Source organism: Oncorhynchus masou, unplaced genomic scaffold (genome assembly GCF_036934945.1).
Source record: "Oncorhynchus masou masou isolate Uvic2021 unplaced genomic scaffold, UVic_Omas_1.1 unplaced_scaffold_1762, whole genome shotgun sequence".
In the NCBI taxonomy this organism is placed as follows: domain Eukaryota; kingdom Metazoa; phylum Chordata; class Actinopteri; order Salmoniformes; family Salmonidae; genus Oncorhynchus; species Oncorhynchus masou.
The window spans coordinates 16,004-35,000 of NW_027007791.1; the positions used below are offsets into that span (position 1 = coordinate 16,004).

At 48.4% G+C, this 18,997-nt stretch overlaps 1 pseudogene; it reads right to left on the minus strand.

Annotated features, from left to right (window-relative positions):
- Nucleotides 1–2,154: 2,154 nt before the first annotated feature.
- Nucleotides 2,155–18,997, minus strand: part of LOC135532193 (transcription factor COE1-A-like) — a 90,014-nt pseudogene continuing 73,171 nt past the window's right edge.

Below are 18,997 nucleotides of genomic sequence, written 5' to 3' on the forward strand. Positions count from 1 at the left end.
CAGTCCACCTGGCCGTGCTGCTGCTCCAGTTTCAACTGTTCTGCCTTATTATTATTCAACCATGCTGGTCATTTATGAACATTTGAACATCTTGGCCATGTTCTGTTATAATCTCCACCCGGCACAGCCGGAAGAGGACTGGCCACCCCACATATGCTCTCTAATTCTCTTTCTTTCTCTCTCTCGGAGGACCTGAGCCCTAGGACCATGCCCCATTACTACCTGACATGATGACTCCTTGCTGTCCCCAGTCCACCTGGCCGTGCTGCTGCTCCAGTTTCAACTGTTCTGCCTTATTATTATTCGACCATGCTGGTCATTTATGAACATTTGAACATCTTGGCCATGTTCTGTTATAATCTCCACCCGGCACAGCCGGAAGAGGACTGGCCACCCCACATATGCTCTCTCTAATTCTCTTTCTTTCTCTCTCTCGGAGGACCTGAGCCCTAGGACCATGCCCCATTACTACCTGACATGATGACTCCTTGCTGTCCCCAGTCCACCTGGCCGTGCTGCTGCTCCAGTTTCAACTGTTCTGCCTTATTATTATTCGACCATGCTGGTCATTTATGAACATTTGAACATCTTGGCCATGTTCTGTTATAATTCTACCCGGCACAGCCAGAAGAGGACTGGCCACCCCACATAGCCTGGTTCCTCTCTAGGTTTCTTCCTAGGTTTTGGCCTTTCTAGGGAGTTTTTCCTAACCACCGTGCTTCTACACCTGCATTGCTTGCTGTTGGGGTTTTAGGCTGGGTTTCTGTACAGCACTTTGAGATATCAGCTGATGTACGAAGGGCTATATAAATACATTTGAATTGATTTGATTTGAGTCAGAAGAGAGGTGGGAGTCAGAAGTGAGGGGCCAGTCAGAAAAGAGGGGGAGTCAGAAGAGTGGGAGGAGTCAGAAGAGTGGGAGGAGACAGACGAGTGGGAGGAGTCAGAATGGGGAGGGGAGTCAGAATGGGGAGAAGTTAGACGAGTGGGAGGAGTCAGAAGAGAGAGGGGAGTCAGAAGAGTGGGGGGAGTCAGAAGAGAGGGAGGAGTCAGAAGATTGGGAGGAGTCAGAAGAGGGCAGTAGTAATTGTCTAAGCAAGGGTGTAAAATGACTTGTGTGTTACAAATGATTGTGCTGTCATTTAGAACGGTTCATAATCACATCTGTTTTTAGTACCATTACCTTTCTCTAATGGAATCACACTGTAAATAGAATATGTTTTTCCATCAACCCACCCTTAGCTGTGGAGGTCTATATATATATATATTGTTATAGACGGGTCGGCTTCAGATGAGCAAGGCAGTACACTACACTCCTCTCCTCCTCTCCTCCTCTCCCCCTCTCCTCCTCTCCTCTCCTCCTCTCCTCCTCTCCTCCTCTCCTCTCCTCCTCTCCTCCATACCAGCTCCCCTCTAGCTGCTCAACACATTAAATATTTATCCTCCCTTCTATCTCGTCTCAGTGTCCTCCCCCAGTCAGTCAGCCAGCCCACCTCCCTCCCTCCCTCCCTCCCTCCCTCCCTCCCTCCCCTCCCTCCCTCCCTCCTCCCTCCCTCCCTCCCTCCCTCCCTCCCTCCCTCCTCCCTCCCTCCCTCCCTCCCTCCCTCCCTCCCTCCCTCCCTCTCCTCTGTTATGTCTGGCTCCCCTATCTCTGCTGTGCCATGCCGAGTGCTCCCTGCGGCAGGGGAAACAGTTAAACATCGCTCAGGGCTCAGGGATAAGGAACAGTTCCACTTGTGTTCCCCCCTCTCTATATGTTGCTTGATGCACCCATTTTAAAGTATGTTAGCAGAGCACTGATGTGGTCTCTACTCTACACTGATGTCTGTGGGTTTGCATTGTTAAGGCATCTAAACTGCTGGTTCAGATTTTGGTGAGACAACGGAGGGGAAAGTGAAAATAAGATGGAAGAGATGAAGAAAATATTTTCATATTTTTTCCCCCAAAAAATGGTCTTCCTGCTTTCAGCACACAAATTCATGGCTAGAAAGAAAACCCACAGGCCTAATGTTTGTTTTTAAACAGTATACAAGTTTTTTTAAGCCCAAAAAATCTAAGCAAAGAAGAAATTCAAATGATATACTTATATAATCTCTTTACTATAAGAATAATATACTACCTTTACCATATGATAAAACAAACGCAAAATCAAGACACCTTTTTTTTCTTCATTAACTTCCAAAATGATACAAAAAATAGACAATGGCTTTTAGGGTGGATGGAAAATGAAAGTATGGCTTAAAACAACATAAGAAAACCAACAACATAAAAAATTAAATGTATCAAAATCACACCTAAACACGGAACATGGTAGAAAACCAAATAAAAACAGATCGGCACTGTCACAAAATGCAAACATACACATGAAGGATGTGGAAAAGCAAAATGTAGAAATTGAGGAGAGATAGTACATTATTAATGTGGATTAGGTAACATTCTGTATCTCCCGTCTTAACTATTTAAACTCTCCGAGCTAAAGTTGATGGGATCATTTTGAGTATGTAGTAAACATGACATCCGTGACACTCAAGCTGCCGTAAGACTTCTTTAAATGTATAAATATATCTTAAACAATGACTTTGGCAAAAATTAAAAGAAACATCACATACATGTATTACTACAAAAACACACATCACACGAGAAAAAAAAGAAAGAAAGACAATTGATAAGGTTGGATTCAGATATTTTTTGCTGGGCATCTGAGGTCACTTTTACAGTGCTGGGTAATCCATGTATCACCACGGCGACTGGGACACCACTGAACACCTCATGTTGACTCATTAGTCTGTCCATAAAGTGTCTCCCAGTTTGACCTATCTCAGATCCTCAACTGTTGTACGATAACAAGGTGGAACAAGAGAAACATTTTGACCCTTGGCCACAGTTTCATGGTGAGGACACAACAAACCAAAAACTATCAAGGAATAATTCATACAAAGAAAAATAAACTCACACAATGTAGCAAAAGTGAAATGGCGACATCCTTTTAAAACATATGGTTTCCTTCATTGAGATTTCATGGTGGATGGCAGAGAGAGAGAGAGAACACTTTAACAAGAGGGTTTCTAATGTACAGTTACAGGGCACTGCTGAGCGGCTCCACAGCAAGATTGCGGTCCAATAGACCAACCACACAGTAGAGACACTGTTGGTATCCAGAGCAGGTTCAGGCTCTGCTCTCTAACTCTGACAACCACCTAGGAGCTTGACACGATCGGTACACTTACAGCCAACATAGAGTGAATGGCTGGCTATGTGTCATCATGGATAAATCACTTGCTTTCTGTGGTGCCGAGTGAACGCTTCTAGTCGTAGCGATGGAGTTCTCTGCTCGGCATGAGAGGGAGAGAAATGAGTAGGCGCTGTTTGCAGCGGCCAAAAGACCTCGAAAGCAGAGAGTTTCTGCAATGGTGCATGGTTAGTGCTACCTAGCGTGTATTTCTGTGCCTTAGGGTTAGTTAGGGAATGTGGCATCGTCTCTATCCAGCACACTGTAGTACAAAACAAATGTCTAAATGTCTGGTTTGGCTAGTCTTGATTCATGAGTACAGCATAATGTATAAATCTAATTCAGTCTGCACTATTTAACTCACATTTTAATGTCTTCTATCATTCAAAAACAATTTATTAATTTATCTTTTTGGATTCATAAATAAAAAATCTCTCTAATATTTTCACGTGTGTATATTACACATTGGAGATGGGAAATACATAGTGTTTTGCAAAAAGGTAAAACACTAAATAAAAGGTCAATCCTCTCCCAAATAAATAAAACTCATGTTTAGCTGGGTTGGGTTTTCTGGGTAATCTGTGACCTTGCGTTCAACTCTTACGAATTCCAAAGAGGTTGTTGTAAATGCTGCGTTTTCTTCTTGTTTTTTTTTTTCTTCTTTTAAAGTTCAAATGTGATTCCTTTAAAAAAAAAGGGCCTGAGTTACGGGTTCTATTCCTTCAACGCAGGACTGACGAACCAGTCCGAAACTGGAGCCTTGGGTACATGCTGAGATCCACGCCTGAGTCTTTCCTCTCATACCCAAACATCGCTTACATGGGAGGAACGATCATTCCAGGAATCACTGCTGGGTGGAGAAGAGAGAAAGGGAGAAGGCGGAGGGAAGAGAGAAAGAGAGAGAGAGAGGGGGGAGAAAGAGAAGGAGAAGAGGGGGAGGAGAAGAGAGAGAGAGAGAGAGGGAGAGAGAGAGGAGGGAGGGAGAGAGAGAGGTAGGGAGAGAGAGAGGTAGGGAGAGAGAGAGAGAGAGAGAGAGAGGGAGAGAGAGAGAGGGGTAGGGAGAGAGAGACGGGGAGAGAGGGGAGAGGGGGAGAAAGAGAGAGGGAGTGAGAGAGAGAAAGAGAGGGAGGAGAGATGGGGAGAAAGAGAGAGAGAGAGAGGGGGAGAAGAGAGAGGGGGGAAAGAGAGAGAGAGAGAGAGAGAGAGAGAGAGAGAGAGAGAGAGAGGGAGGGTTGGTTAATACATTAAAATGTTCCCAATGTTTTCCTCATAATAATTACTCTTTAAATACAGCAATCTGTTCTCACATCTGCATTACAAACTATGCTCAAACTATGACTCAAATACGCTTTCAAATAAGGTATAAATCATTTATATATTTTCAACAGCCTTGCCAAATTGGCACAAATGGGACACTTGAAACGCTTGATTAGTGTTGTCAAAAACCGTGCCTTAATTGTTTGCATGCACTGAAGCTCATTTCTGTGTGTTTGTGACGTACTACATGATCCCCGGCTGGCTTCAAACAGCTGCATGGGGATCTGTGTCAGCATAAGGAACAGAGCTGTGCTTAATGAAAGCTCGGAATCAAACCAAGGGTGACTACAGTACGCAGTGAAGACACACCAGGCACAATCCTACACAACACTACACTACATACTACTACACAAAACACTACACACGACACACAACACTACAACCAACACGCCTCACAACACTATTACACACTACACAACACTACACAACACAATACACAACACACTACACACAACAACACACTACACACAACACTACACAACACTACATAACACACAACACAATACTACATAACACTACACAACATAACACTACACTACGCAACATTACACAACACATGACACAACACTACATAACACTACACAGCACAACACTACATAACACTACACAACCCTACACAACACAATGCTACACGACGCTACACAATGCAACACAACACTACACACTACACAACTGTTGTGAATTTATTACAAATAAAAAAATGAAATATCACATTTACATAACTATTCAGACCCTTTACTCAGTACTTTGTTGAAGCTTAGAGTCTTCTTGGGTATGACACTACAAGCTTGGCACACCTGTATTTGGGGAGTTTCTCCCATCCTTTTGCAGATCCTCTCAAGCTCTGTCAGAATGGATGGGGAGCGTTGCTGCAAAGCTATGTTCGATCGGGTTCAAGTCCGAGCTCTGGCTGGGCCACTCAAGCATATTCAGAGACTTGTCTAAAAGCCACTCTTGCATTGTCTTGTTTTTTTTGCTTAGGGTTGTTGTCGTGTTGGAAGGTGAACCTTCACCCCAATCTCAGGTCCTGAGCACTCTGGAAACTGTTTTTATCAAGGATCTCTCTGTACTTTGCTCCGTTCATCTTTGCCTCGATCCTGACTAGTCTCCCAGTCCCTGCCGCTGAAAAACATCCCCACAGCATGATGCTGAAACCACCATGCTTCACCGTAGGGATGGTGCCAGGTTTCCTCCAGACGTGACGCTTGGCATTCAGGACAAAGAGTTCAATCTTGGTTTCATCAGAACAGATAGTCTTGTTTCTCATGGTCTGAGAGTCCTTTAGGTGCTTTTTTGGCAAACTACAAGTGAGCTATCACGTGCCTTTTATTGAGGAGTGGCTTCCGTCTGGCAACTCTACCATAAAGGCCTGATTGGTGCACTGCTGCAGAGATGGTTGTCCTTCTGGAAGATTCTCCATTCTCAACAGAGGGACTCTAGAACTCTGTCAGAGTGACTATAGGGTTCTTGAACACCTCCCTGACCTAGGCCCTTCTCCCCGATTTCTCAGTTTGGCCGCCAAACTTCTTCCATTTAAGAATGATGGAGGCCGCATTGTTCTTGGGGACCTTCAATGCTGCATAAATGTTTTAGTACCATTCCCCAGATCTGTGACTCAACACAATCATGTCTCGGAGCTCTATGGACAATTCCTTCAACCTCATGGCTTGGTTTTTGTTCTGACATGCACTGTCAACTGTAGGAGCTTAATAGACAGGAGTGTGCCTTTCCAAATCATGTCCAATCAATTGAATTTACCACAGGTGGACTCTAACTCTAAGTTGTAGAAATATCTCAAGTATGATAAATGAAAACAGGATGTGCCTGTTTCCATAGCAAAGGGTCTGAATACTTATGTAAATAAGGTATTTCTGTTATTTATTTTTAAGACATTTGCTAAAACTGTTATGGTCATTATGGGGTATTGTGTGTAGATTGGTGAAAAAACAACAACATTTATTTAATACATTTTATAACAAGGCTGTATCGTAACAAAATGTGGAAAAAGTCAAGGGGTCTGAATACCTTCCGAAGGCACTGCCCAAATTGACAATATACAGTATATAATTAATGTTTGACTAGAATGAACCAGCTCCATCATCTCCAATCATTCACAGGGAAATGGATTTGAGTTGGGTACATGGTAATGGATTGATAAGATGTGGTTGTTCCCTGAGCGGAGCCTAACATGACCTAACATATCCAGTGTAGTGGGACAGGCCAAAGGTCAGAGGCCAGAGGAGGACCTCTAAGGTGTGTAAGGAATGTTTATTGCTTGAGATTTTCACTTGATGATGCTTATGCAACTGCTGACAAACACCAAAAAGGATGCTGGGTGTTTTTCTGCAGGTGTTTTGGTGTTTTGCTCTCAAATTCACTGAGTTCTGATGGATTCAATTGGGGAGGCAGGAAGGAAAAAAGTTATCCACGCACACACACACACACACACACACACACACACACACACACACACACACACACCCACACGCACCCACACACACACACACACACACACACACACACACACACACACACACACACACACACACACACACACACACACACACACACACACACACACACACACACACACACACACACACACACACACACAATGTGTTAGCTCATCGATAAAATAACGCAATATGTCATAAACCAAAATCACAAGTGTATCGTACAAAAAGAAAGCATTTCAAATGTTTATGTGAGGATATCAAAATGATCTTTGAATAAACCCAGATTTTGTTTCCTAATCTTAGAGCAATCTGATTTACGTGGAAAGCACAAGTGCTTCTCAACTATTCCAGCTGATAATATGCCCGACTGCACAGGAACTATTGCTGTATGTGGTATCTTCTGGGAGTTCTATGCCAGTTCAGTCCTATTGTGAGACACACGGGACTGGGAGAGAAGGAGCTTGGGTTTAGATACGACGCCTTGCTGACAAAACATCATGTATGACAGTGACTCAACTCTAGCTCTTTGATCTGCAGTAGTGTAACACAAACCTAGCCAATCTGTGGGTGGGTGGGTGTATGTCAATATAAATAGTGACAGGATCGATTGTCAACAAAGCCCAACAGCTGTCTTCGTTGATAATTTCCCAGCCTATAGTGGGGGGGGGTGTGATCAGATAGAAGAGCCTTTCTGACAAATTGCAGATTGAGAGTGAGAGAGAGAGAGAGAGAGAGAGAGAGGAGACTCTGTGGAAGCACACTCCACTGCACTATGCTGCGATACGCTACAGAGTGTAAAAGGAGTGATGTTGTGCTCCTGTGACTCTATGGAAGCACTCTCCACACTATGTACGCTATACGCTACGCTACAGAGTGTTAAAGGAATGATGTTGTGCTCCTGTGACTCTGTGGAAGCTCCACTGTACTACGCTACGCTACGCTACAGAGTGTTAAAGGAATGATGTTGTGCTCCTGTGACTCTGTGGAAGCACACTCCACTGTACTATGCTACGCTACGCCACAGAGTGTTGTGATGTTGTGCTCCTGTCTCAGCTTTTGCTTGGCTGGTGGAGCTCTAACACTAAACGATGATTTAAACTTTCCAAAATTGAACATCCTATACTGGTATCCAGTCATGGCTGAAGGCAGGTTTGTTGAATAAGCAAAGACCTTATGTAAATTGTGAGATATCTCTTCTGATTGTGTTTCAGTAATGTACAGTCGTGGCCAAAAGTTTTAAGAATGACACAAATATCAATTTCCACAAAGTTTGCTGCTTCAGTGTCTTTAGATATTTTTTGTCAGATGTTACTATGGAATACTGAAGTATAATTACAAGCATTTCATAAGTGTCGAAGGCTTTTACTGACAATTACATGAAGTTGATGCAAAGAGTCAATATTTGCAGTGTTGACCCTTCTTTTTCAAGACCTCTGCAATCTGCCCTGGCATGCTGTCAATTAACTTCTGGGCCACATCCTGGCTGATGGCAACCCATTCTTGCATTATCAATGCTTGGAGTTTGCCAGAATTTGTGGGGTTTTGTTTGTCCACCCGCCTCTTGAGGATTGATCACAAGTTTTCAATGGGATTAAGATGTGGGGAGTTTCCTGGCCATGGACGCAAAATATCTATGTTTTGTTCCCGAGCCACTTAGTTATCACTTTTGCCTTATGGCAAGGTGCTCCATCATGCTGAAAAAGGCAAAGTTCGTCGCCAAACGGTTCCTGGATGGTTGGGAGAAGTTGCTCTTGGAGGATGTGTTGGTACCATTCTTTATTCATGGCTGTGTTCTTAGGCAAACTTGTGAGTGAGCCCACTCCCTTGGCTGAGAAGCAAACCCACACATGAATGGACTCAGGATGCTTTACTGTTGGCAGGACACAGGACTGATGGTAGCACTCATCTTGTCTTCTCCAGACAAGCTTTTTCCGGATGCCCCAAACAATCGGAAAGGGGATTCATCAGAGAAAATGACTTTACTCCAGACTCAGCAGTCCAATCCCTATACCTTTTGCAGAATATCAGTCTGCCCCTGATGTTTTTCCTGGAGAGAAGTGGCTTCTTTGCTGCCCTTCTTGACACCAGGCCATCCTCCAAAAGTCTTCGCCTCACTGTGTGTGCAGATGCACTCACACCTGCCTGCTGCAATTCCTGAGAGAGCTCTGTACTGGTGGTGCCCCGATCCCACAGCTGAATCAACTTTAGGAGAAAGTCCTGGCTCTTTCTGGACTTTCTTGGGGGCCCTGAATCCTTCTTCACAACAATTGAACCGCTCTGCTTGAAGTTCTTGATGATCCAATAAATGGTTGATTTAGGTGCAATCTTACTGGCAGCAATATCCTTGCGTGTGAAGCCCATTTTGTGCAACGCAATGGTGACGGCACATGTTTCCTTGCAGGTAACCATGGATGACAGAGGAATAACAATGATTCCAAGCACCACTCTCCTTTTGAAGCTTCCAGTCTGTTATTGGAACTTAATCAGCATGACAGAGTGATCTCCAGCCGTGTCCTGGTCAACATGCACCTGTGTTAACGAGAGAATCACTGACATGATGTTAGATGCAATTCATCTGATCACTCTTCATAACATTCTGGAGTATATGCAAATTTCTATCATACAAACTGAGGCAGCAGACTTTGTGAAAATTAATATTTGTGTCATTCTCAAAACTTTTGGCCACGACTGTATGTATTGGGTCTGTTGAGGACAGCAGTGTGTCCTGTCCTGTCCGGTCCTGGGAGAAAGCTTTGTGTTCCCACACCCACACAGCTACAGCCTGCCCTGCCCTCTAGCCCCTACGCATTCATGCCCTTTCTCCTCATTCACACACAGGAAGATAGGCACGACCACTAAAGCATTAAAGCCAAATAAAAGGACAAACTTCTGAGTAATATGACTACTCCGCCAAATGCCCTTTTAGCTGAATAAACAAAAGCACAGACCAAAATTAGAGATATCCTCTCATCTCTCATCCTCTCCTTTGTCAAAATATACAACTGCAAAATGAGGATGGTTGATGTTAATGTAATGGGTAAGGTGATGGGTAGATGGGTGGAATGATGGATGGATGGATGGAGGAGTGGATGGATGGATGGATGGATGGATGGATGGATGGAGGAGTGGATGGATGAATGGAGGAGTGGATGGAGAGATGGATGGTTAGAGGGACGGAGGAAGAGAAGGGAGGATGGGTGCATGCCAGAAAGAGTAACGTACTTCAGGAAAAGGCCAGGCCCTGCAGCGAGCTGGCTGTGGAGTACTTGCTAGAGTCCACAAAAGACTGATCTGAGGGAGGGAGGGAGGGAGCGCAAAGACAGGAGGGGAGGAGAGAAAGAAAAAAACAATGTGTCATTTCAAGGCCGGAGAAAGGGAGGAGGGGGAGGAGGGGAGAAGGGGGAAGAGGGGAGGAGGGGAGGAAGGGGAGGAGGGGAGGAGGGGAGAATGGGAGGAGGGGAGGGGGAGGAGGGGAGGAGGAGGGGAGAAGGGAGAAGGGGAGGAGGGGAGAATGAGGAGGAGAAGGGGGAGGAGGGGAGGAGGGGAGGAGGAGGGGAGAAGGGGAGAAGGGGAGGAGGGGAGGAGGAGGGGAGAAGGGGGGAGGGGAGGAGGGGAAGAGAGAAAGGCAGTGGATTTTGGGGACGTAGAGGTTGGTTAGAGAGAGACATAATAGTGTCTCGATTGGCTAAGGGGCTCACCTTGGAGACCGTTGCCGTTGGTGCAGGTGGGTGGGGGTGAGGTCTGAGGTCGCACCACAGGGGCGAAGGCGCTCTTCTGCTTGACGGCCGACACCATGTTGGCAGGGGAGAAGGAGAAGATCCCAGAGGAACTGCTACAGTTAGAGGGCAGGCTGGTGGAGGACGCCATGGTGGGACTGGAGGGAACGACTGGAGGGATGGAGAGGGGGAGGGAGAGATGGGGAGGGAGGTAGGGAGAGAGGGAGAGATGGGGAGGGAGTGGGATGGTGGGAGGGAGGGAGGGATGGGGAGGGAGAGAGAGAGAGGGAGAGATGGGGGAGGAGAGGGTGGGAGGGAGGGATTGGGAGGGAGAGGGAGGGAGGGAGAGGGAGGGAGGGAGATAGGGAGGGAGAGGGAGGGTGGGAGGGAGAGATGGGGAGGGAGAGGGATGGAGAGAGGGAGAGATGGGGGATGGAGAGAGAGGGAGAGATGGGGGAGGAGAGGGAGGGTGGGAGGGAGGGATGGGGAGGGAGAGGGGGTGGGAGATAGGGAGGGAGAGGGAGGGTGGGTGGGAGAGATGGGGAGGGAGAGGGATGGAGAGAGGGAGAGATGGGGAGGGAGAGAGAGGGAGATATGGGGGGGAGAGGGAGGGTGGGAGGGAGGGATGGGGAGGGAGAGGGAGAGATGGGGAGGGAGAGAGAGGGAGAGATGGGGGAGGAGAGGGAGGGTGGGAGGGAGGGATGGGGGGAGGGAGGGAGAGGGAGGGTGGAAGATAGGGAGGGAGAGGGAGATGGGAAAAGAGAAGGAGGGAGGGAGGGAGAGATGGGGAGGGAGAGAGAGGGAGAGATGGGGGGAGAGATGGGGGAGGGAGGTAGGGAGGGAGGGAGAGATGGGGAGGGAGAGGGAGGGTGGGAGGGAGACATGGGGAGGGAGAGAGAGGGAGAGATGGGGGAGAGATGGGGGAGGGAGGTAGGGAGGGAGGGAGAGATGGGGGGGAGAGGGAGGTAGGGAGGGAGGGAGAGATGGGGAGGGAGAGGGAGGGTGGGAGGGAGGGAGGGAGGGAGGAGGGAGGGAGGGGGAGGGAGAGAGAATTAGGGAGGGAGGGAGGGAGGGCAAGAAAGAGAGCAAGAGTGAGAGAGAGAGAGGCGGGAGGGAGAGAGAGAGAGAGAGGGGGGGAGGGAGGGCAAAAGAGAGCAAGGTAAGAGAGAGTGAGAAAGAGAGAGAGGGGAGGGAGGGAAGGAAGGAGAGAGGGGGAGGCATAGCAAGAGGTTAATTTCACCATGTAGGATTAATAATTTATCGGAGAACACAAGAAAAAAACAACTCCTTAAGTATTCAAGGGGGAAAAGTTTCAAAAGAGAATTAAATTCAAGTTCATTCTTACAAATGAATGCTTGTTGGTCAACTATTCAACCCAATCCACCTTGCAGTGGTCTCTTAGGTAGTTAACAATGCAATGCTAGCACACTTAGACAACCATTTGAATTCAACATTCACTGCTCTTTAGTGTTTTTCTTACTGGTTACACATTATTAGAAGTGATTCTTGTTATTTCACCATTTAAATAGATTTATATCTCCATGAACCATGAAACAATGGCACAATCCATTTATCAAATCCTAACTAATCAATTAATGAAAATTGGAAGCACAGAGCCCAGGCTTGTGGATTGATTGGAAGTGTCTAATAGAGTCAGCCAGCCTTTTAAAATGCGTGTTAACATCGTGGGGAGCAAAGTGATGCAATTGAATTGTTACCCCTCCAATTAGTTTATTGATTTAATTAGCAGTCTTTAATTCCGTGGCCAGGCGAAAGGATCCGTGATACGGCCAGTGCAAACAGGCAATACACCAGTGACTCTCAATCCAATTTCAGGGCAATCCGATGAAAGGACACACAATGTTAAGGAGAGAGGCCGCCAGTCCTCCACAAGTCCTCCACAAGCCCAGAGCATTCCAGCGTGGTTTCTCCTCCTAACCAGAGTGGTCTCATATGGCTAGTTCATAAGGCTTGATGTTGTCAGTGGAGATTTATCTGCCTGAAAGACATCTGTACGTGTCTGTTCTTAGATCCATGCCAAATGGTCCTCAAAGACAAACCTTCACAACTGGCACCCACCATCATCAGACCAAACAAACAACCTCTCTTTCTTTGTCTGTCTCCATCTAACACTCTCCTTCCAGGTTTCCATCATTGGAAAAGGGGAGTCAATTCAGAATTTGCAGGAGAACAACAACATAGTGGATGTACGGATGTCAGATGAAAGGCGATGAGAGGACTGGTTTTTATGAGTTGTTCAGGCTCCAGTACTGGGAGACTGCCAGGCAGACAGCCAATAGGGGAATAGCTCTAGGTCTGAAGGCCTCCCTGTCACCGCCAGAGCCCCCTGTCACCGCCAGAGCCCCCTGTCACCACCAGACCTCCCTGTCAACACCAGGCCTCCCTGTCAACACCAGGCCTCCCTGTCACCACCAGGCCTCCCTGTCACCACCAGGCCTCCCTGTCACCACCAGGCCTCCCTGTCCTCCCCGTCACCACCAGGCCTCCCCGTCACCACCAGGCCTCCCTGTCACCACCAGGCCTCCCTGTCACAACCAGGCCTCCCTGTCACCACCAGGCTTCCCTGTCCTCCCTGTCACCACCAGGCCTCCCTGTCACCAGCAGGCCAAACTCTCATAAACAAATAGGGAGAGAAAATTCCCACTCCTCTCATCCCTCCTCAAAGACCACAACTCTGTTCAGTACTGGGCTAAAAACCAGAACCCATACTGTACAGCTCTTCTAGGGTCACTGGGAGGAATGTACAACAACAGTACGGGCACAGACATAGGGGAGCCATGCACTGAATAGTGGGTGAGCTGAGTGTGGGTGGGTGGGTGAGCTGAAATGAGTGTGGGTGGGTGGGTGAGTGGGTGAGCTGAGTGTGGGTGTGTGGGTGAGTGGGTAAGCTGAGTGTGGGTGTGTGGGTGAGCTGAGTGTGGGTGGGTGGGTGGGTGGGTGGGTGAGCTGAGTGTGTGTGGGTGGGTGGGTGAGCTGAGTGTGGGAGTGTGGGTGAGCTGAGTGTGTGTGGGTGGGTGAGCTGAGTGTGGGTGGGTGAGCTGAGTGGGTGTGGGTGAGCTGAGTGTGGGTGGGTGGGTGAGCTGAAATGAGTGTGGGTGGGTGGGTGAGTGGGTGAGCTGAGTGTGGGTGTGTGGGTGAGTGGGTAAGCTGAGTGTGGGTGTGTGGGTGAGCTGAGTGTGGGTGGGTGGGTGGGTGGGTGGGTGGGTGGGTGGGTGAGCTGAGTGTGTGTGGGTGGGTGGGTGAGCTGAGTGTGGGAGTGTGGGTGAGCTGAGTGTGTGTGGGTGGGTGAGCTGAGTGTGGGTGGGTGGGTGAGCTGAGTGGGTGTGGGTGAGCTGAGTGTGGGTGGGTGGGTGAGCTGAGTGTGGGTGGGTGAACAGAGTGTGGGTGTGTGGGTGAGCTGAGTGTGGGTGTGTGGGTGAGCTGAGTGTGGGTGGGTGGGTGAGCTGAGTTTGGGTGGGTGGGTGAGATGATTGTGGGTGGGTGGGTGAGCTGAGTGTGGGTGGGTGGGTGAACAGAGTGTGGGTGGGTGGGTGAGTTGAGTGTGGGTGTGTGGGTGGGTGAGCTGAGTGTGGTTGGGTGGGTGAGTTGAGTGTGGGTGAGCTGAGTGTGGGTGGGTGGGTGAGTTGAGTGTGGGTGGGTGGGTGAACAGAGTGTGGGTGTGTGGGTGAGCTGAGTGTGGGTGTGTGGGTGAGCTGAGTGTGGGTGTGTGGGTGAGCTGAGTGTGGGTGGGTGGGTGAGTGTGGGTGGGTGGGTGAACAGAGTGTGGGTGTGTGGGTGAGCTGAGTGTGGGTGTGTGTGTGGTTGAGTTGAGTGTGGGTGTGTGGGTGAGCTGAGTGTGGGTGTGTGGGTGAGTGGGTGAGCTGAGTGTGGGTGTGTGGGTGAGCTGAGTGTGGGTGGGTGGGTGGGTGGGTGGGTGGGTGGGTGGGAGAGCTGAGTGTGTGTGGGTGGGTGGGTGGGTGGGTGGGTGAGCTGAGTGTGGGAGTGTGGGTGAGCTGAGTGTGTGTGGGTGAGTTGAGTGTGGGTGGGTGAACAGAGTGTGGGTGTGTGGGTGAGCTGAGTGTGGGTGTGTGGGTGAGCTGTGGGTGGGTGGGTGGGTGAGCTGAGTGTGTGTGGGTGGGTGGGTGAGCTGAGTGTGGGAGTGTGGGTGAGCTGAGTGTGTGTGGGTGGGTGGGTGAACAGAGTGTGGGTGTGTGGGTGAGCTGAGTGTGGGTGTGGGTGAGCTGAGTGTGGGTGTGTGGGTGAGCTGAGTGTGGGTGTGTGGGTGAGCTGAGTGTGGGTGGGGTGAGTTGAGTGTGGTTGGGTGGGTGAGTTGAGTGTGGGTGTGTGGGTGAGCTGAGTGTGTGTGGGTGGGTGGGTGAACAGAGTGTGGGTGTGTGGGTGAGCTGAGTGTGGGTGTGTGGGTGAGCTGAGTGTGGGTGTGTGGGTGAGCTGAGTGTGGGTGTGTGGGTGAGCTGAGTGTGGGTGGGTGAGTTGAGTGTGGTTGGGTGGGTGAGTTGAGTGTGGGTGTGTGGGTGAGCTGAGTGTGTATGGGTGGGTGGGTGTGCTGAGTGTGGGTGGGTGAACAGAGTGTGGGTGTGTGGGTGAGCTGAGTGTGGGTGTGTTGGTGAGCTGAGTGTGGGTGGGTGAGCTGAGTGTGGTTGGGTGGGTGAGTTGAGTGTGGGTGAGCTGAGTGTGTGTGGGTGGGTGAGCTGAGTGTGGGTGTGTGGGGGAGCTGAGTGTGGGTGTGTGGGTGAGCTGAGTGTGGGTGTGTGGGTGAGTTGAGTGTGGGTGGGTGAACAGAGTGTGGGTATGTGGGTGAGCTGAGTGTGGGTGTGTGGGTGAGGTGAGTGTGGGTGTGTGGGTGAGCTGAGTGTGGGTGGGTGGGTGAGCTGAGTGAGTGAGAGGGCTGGCCGTGGGTGGGTCGGCCGATTGGATGCAGGTGGGTAGAGGCGGTTGTGAGCTGTCTGTGGGTGTGTGGGTGAGCTGTCTGTGGGTGGCTAGAAGAGCTGAAGTTGGACTCACTGGCGTAGGGCGAGTTGGCAGCGCTGCCGTTGAGGAAGCTGGGGGATCCTCCCAGGTTGGACATGCCAGTGTTGCCGTAGCCGTTCATGCTGGTGGTTACAGAGCTGTAGTTACTCTGCTGGGGGTGGAGCTGGGCACATAGCCATGTGGAGACACGCTGCTCGTGTTCCGACTGAAACCTACACACACACACACACACACACACACACACACACACACACACACACACACACACACACACACACACACACACACACACACACACACACACACACACACACACACACACACACACACACACACACACACACACACACACACACACACACACAGAGAGACAGAGAGAGAGAGAGAACAAAGATATCAGTCACCTTTCTGCAGTCACCTAATCATAGAACCACGTAAAAGTGTAACGTCACAGACAACTTCACGTTGCTACATTTCTATTCAGTTACCGGTTTCTATGACGATAGCGCCACACCCGTATCGACCCGCCCCCTCACCCTGATTGGCTCCCTGGGAGGACTCGGACACGTTGACGGCCAGCTGGCCCGGGAAGGAGTTGACCCCCATCATGCCTGTGTGGACGGAGCTGTTGCCCAGGCCGCTCAACTGGTTGTGGTTTCTGGGAACATTGTAGAGAGCCTCTGCTATATCCGCCGCACGCTTCAGAATCATCTCCTGCCACAGGAGAACACAGTTAGACGAGCGTTCACATGTACACTGGTACCAAGTAGCTTTTATATAAACAACACTGGTACCAGATAAGTAGCTTTCATATAAACAACATTGGTAACAGTTAAAGTAGCTTTCATATAAACAACACTGGTACCAGTTAAGTAGCTTTTATATTAACAACACTGGTACCAGATAAAGTAGCGTTCACAGAGCAACACTCGTGACAGTTTAAAGGGCCAATCAGCAGTTGACACCTGGTCTCCCGACCTCTGTCTGGGTAAACAGCTGAGGAATGGACCTGGAACCATATTCAAATTCATAGACAGAGCTATGGATGCAATGACTGACCATCCATGACATCAACATGACAGTTTTAACCATGTTATGAGGCTATATAGTGTTTTATTTACAATTACATTGTTTACCAACAATGGAGTAGAACCATCCTATATGTTGAGTTCTGGTGGGGTATCACAGTAGAACCAGCCTATATGTTGTGTTCTGCTGGGGGACGACATAAAACAAGCCTATATGTTGTGTTCTGGTGGACATCAACATGACAGTTAGAACATGTTATATGTTGTGTTCTGGTGGGGTACGACAGTAGAACCAGCCTATATGTTGTGTTCTGGTGGGGTACGACAGTAGAACCAGCCTATATGTTGTGTTCTGGTGGGGTACGACAGTAGAACCAGCCTATATGTTGTGTTCTGGTGGGGTACGACAGTAGAACCAGCCTATATGTTGGGTTCTGGTGGGGTACGATAGTAGAACCAGCCTATATGTTGTGTTCTGGTGGGGTTTGACCAGTCAACATGTAGAGTTCACATCAGTACCCCTGTTACACTACTGTACCAGTCAACATGTAGAGTTCACATCAGTACCCCTGTTACACTACTGTACCAGTCAACATGTAGAGTTCACATCAGTACCCCTGTTACACTACTGTACCAGTCAACATGTAGAGTTCACATCAGTACCCCTGTTACACTACTGTACCAGTCAACATGTAGAGTTCACATCAGTACCCCTGTTACACTACTGTACCAGTCAACATGTAGAGTTCACATCAGTACCCCTGTTACACTACTGTACCAGTCAACATGTAGAGTTCACATCAGTACCCCTGTTACACTACTGTACCAGTCAACATGTAGAGTTCACATCAGTACCCCTGTTACACTACTGTACCTGTCAACATGTAGAGTTCACATCAGTACCCCTGTTACACTACTCTCAACATGTCATTTTCCCCATACGTACTGTTACTCCACTCCTCTTGTCTAGACAGGGTGACACTAAGTAGGTCACAAATGACCTGCTGTATGTTCAATGTGTAATGACTATTTTCACAAAGTGGAAATATATTGGTTATAGTGGGGATAATAAATGTGGACATGTCTTGGAAGTATTTGATGAATATTTAATAAGGTATGCTATTAGCCACCAGAGATGAATGAATAATGACATATAACTGGTGTGAACGCGGACACAGGGGGATGTGGCAGAATGTGGCGGGGACACAGAGAGAGAGAGAGGCGGTGTCTGTCTGAACTGCACCTGGTTGTTGTGAGGCATCCCATACAGAGCCTCCACGAGGTCTGCTGCCCTCTTCAGAATCACTTCCTGTAGAAAGAGAGAGAGGGATGGAAGTAGGGAGAGAGAGAAAGAAAGATAGAGCGAGAGAGAGAAAATGGGAGAGAGAAAGAAAGAAAGAAAGAAAGAAAGAAAGAGCGAGAGAGAGAAAACGAGAGAGAGAGAGAAAGAAAGAAAGAAAGAAAGAAAGAGAGAGCAAGAGAGAGAAAATGAGAGAGAGAAAGAAAGAAAGAGAGAATGAGAGAGAGAAAATGGGAGAGAGAAAGAAAGAAAGAAAGAAGAAAGAGCAAGACAGAGCGAGCGAGACAGAGAGCGAGAGAGAGAGAGAGAGAGAGAGAGAGAGAGAGAGAGAGAGAGAGAGAGAGAACGGGTGAGATGGTGTAGCAATATATTGTTGTTCAGCAATAAACATTGAAAGACCTCATATTTGTGGTTGTGTCATCTACTGTAAAACCCTCAACTTTCACCTCTGTCCTGGCTCTTCTACAGTGCAACATGCAATTTGGTCTTTCCTGGAATACCTTGAACATTCCCTTTTAGTGAGTACCATCGCCAACAACCTAAAACATTGGAACTATACTGTATAGCAGCCTATTGAATTGTTCAGACTCTGACAGGGAGACAGGGAGACAGAGAGAGAGAGAGAGGAGACAGAGAGAGAGAGAGAGAGAGAGAGAGAGAGAGAGAGAGAGAGAGAGAGAGAGAGAGAGAGAGAGAGAGAGAGAGCGAGAGAGAGAGAGAGAGAGAGAGAGAGAGAGAGAGAGCGAGAGAGAGAGAGAGAGAGAGAGAGAGAGAGAGAGAGAGAGAGCGAGAGAGAGAGAGAGAGAGACAGAGAGAGAGAGAGAGCGAGAGAGAGAGAGAGAGAGAGAGAGAGAGAGAGCGAGAGAGACAGAGAGAGAGAGAGAGAGAGAGAGAGAGAGAGAGAGAGAGAGAGGGAGGAGAGAGAGAGAGAGCGAGAGAGAGCGAGAGAGAGAGAGAGAGAG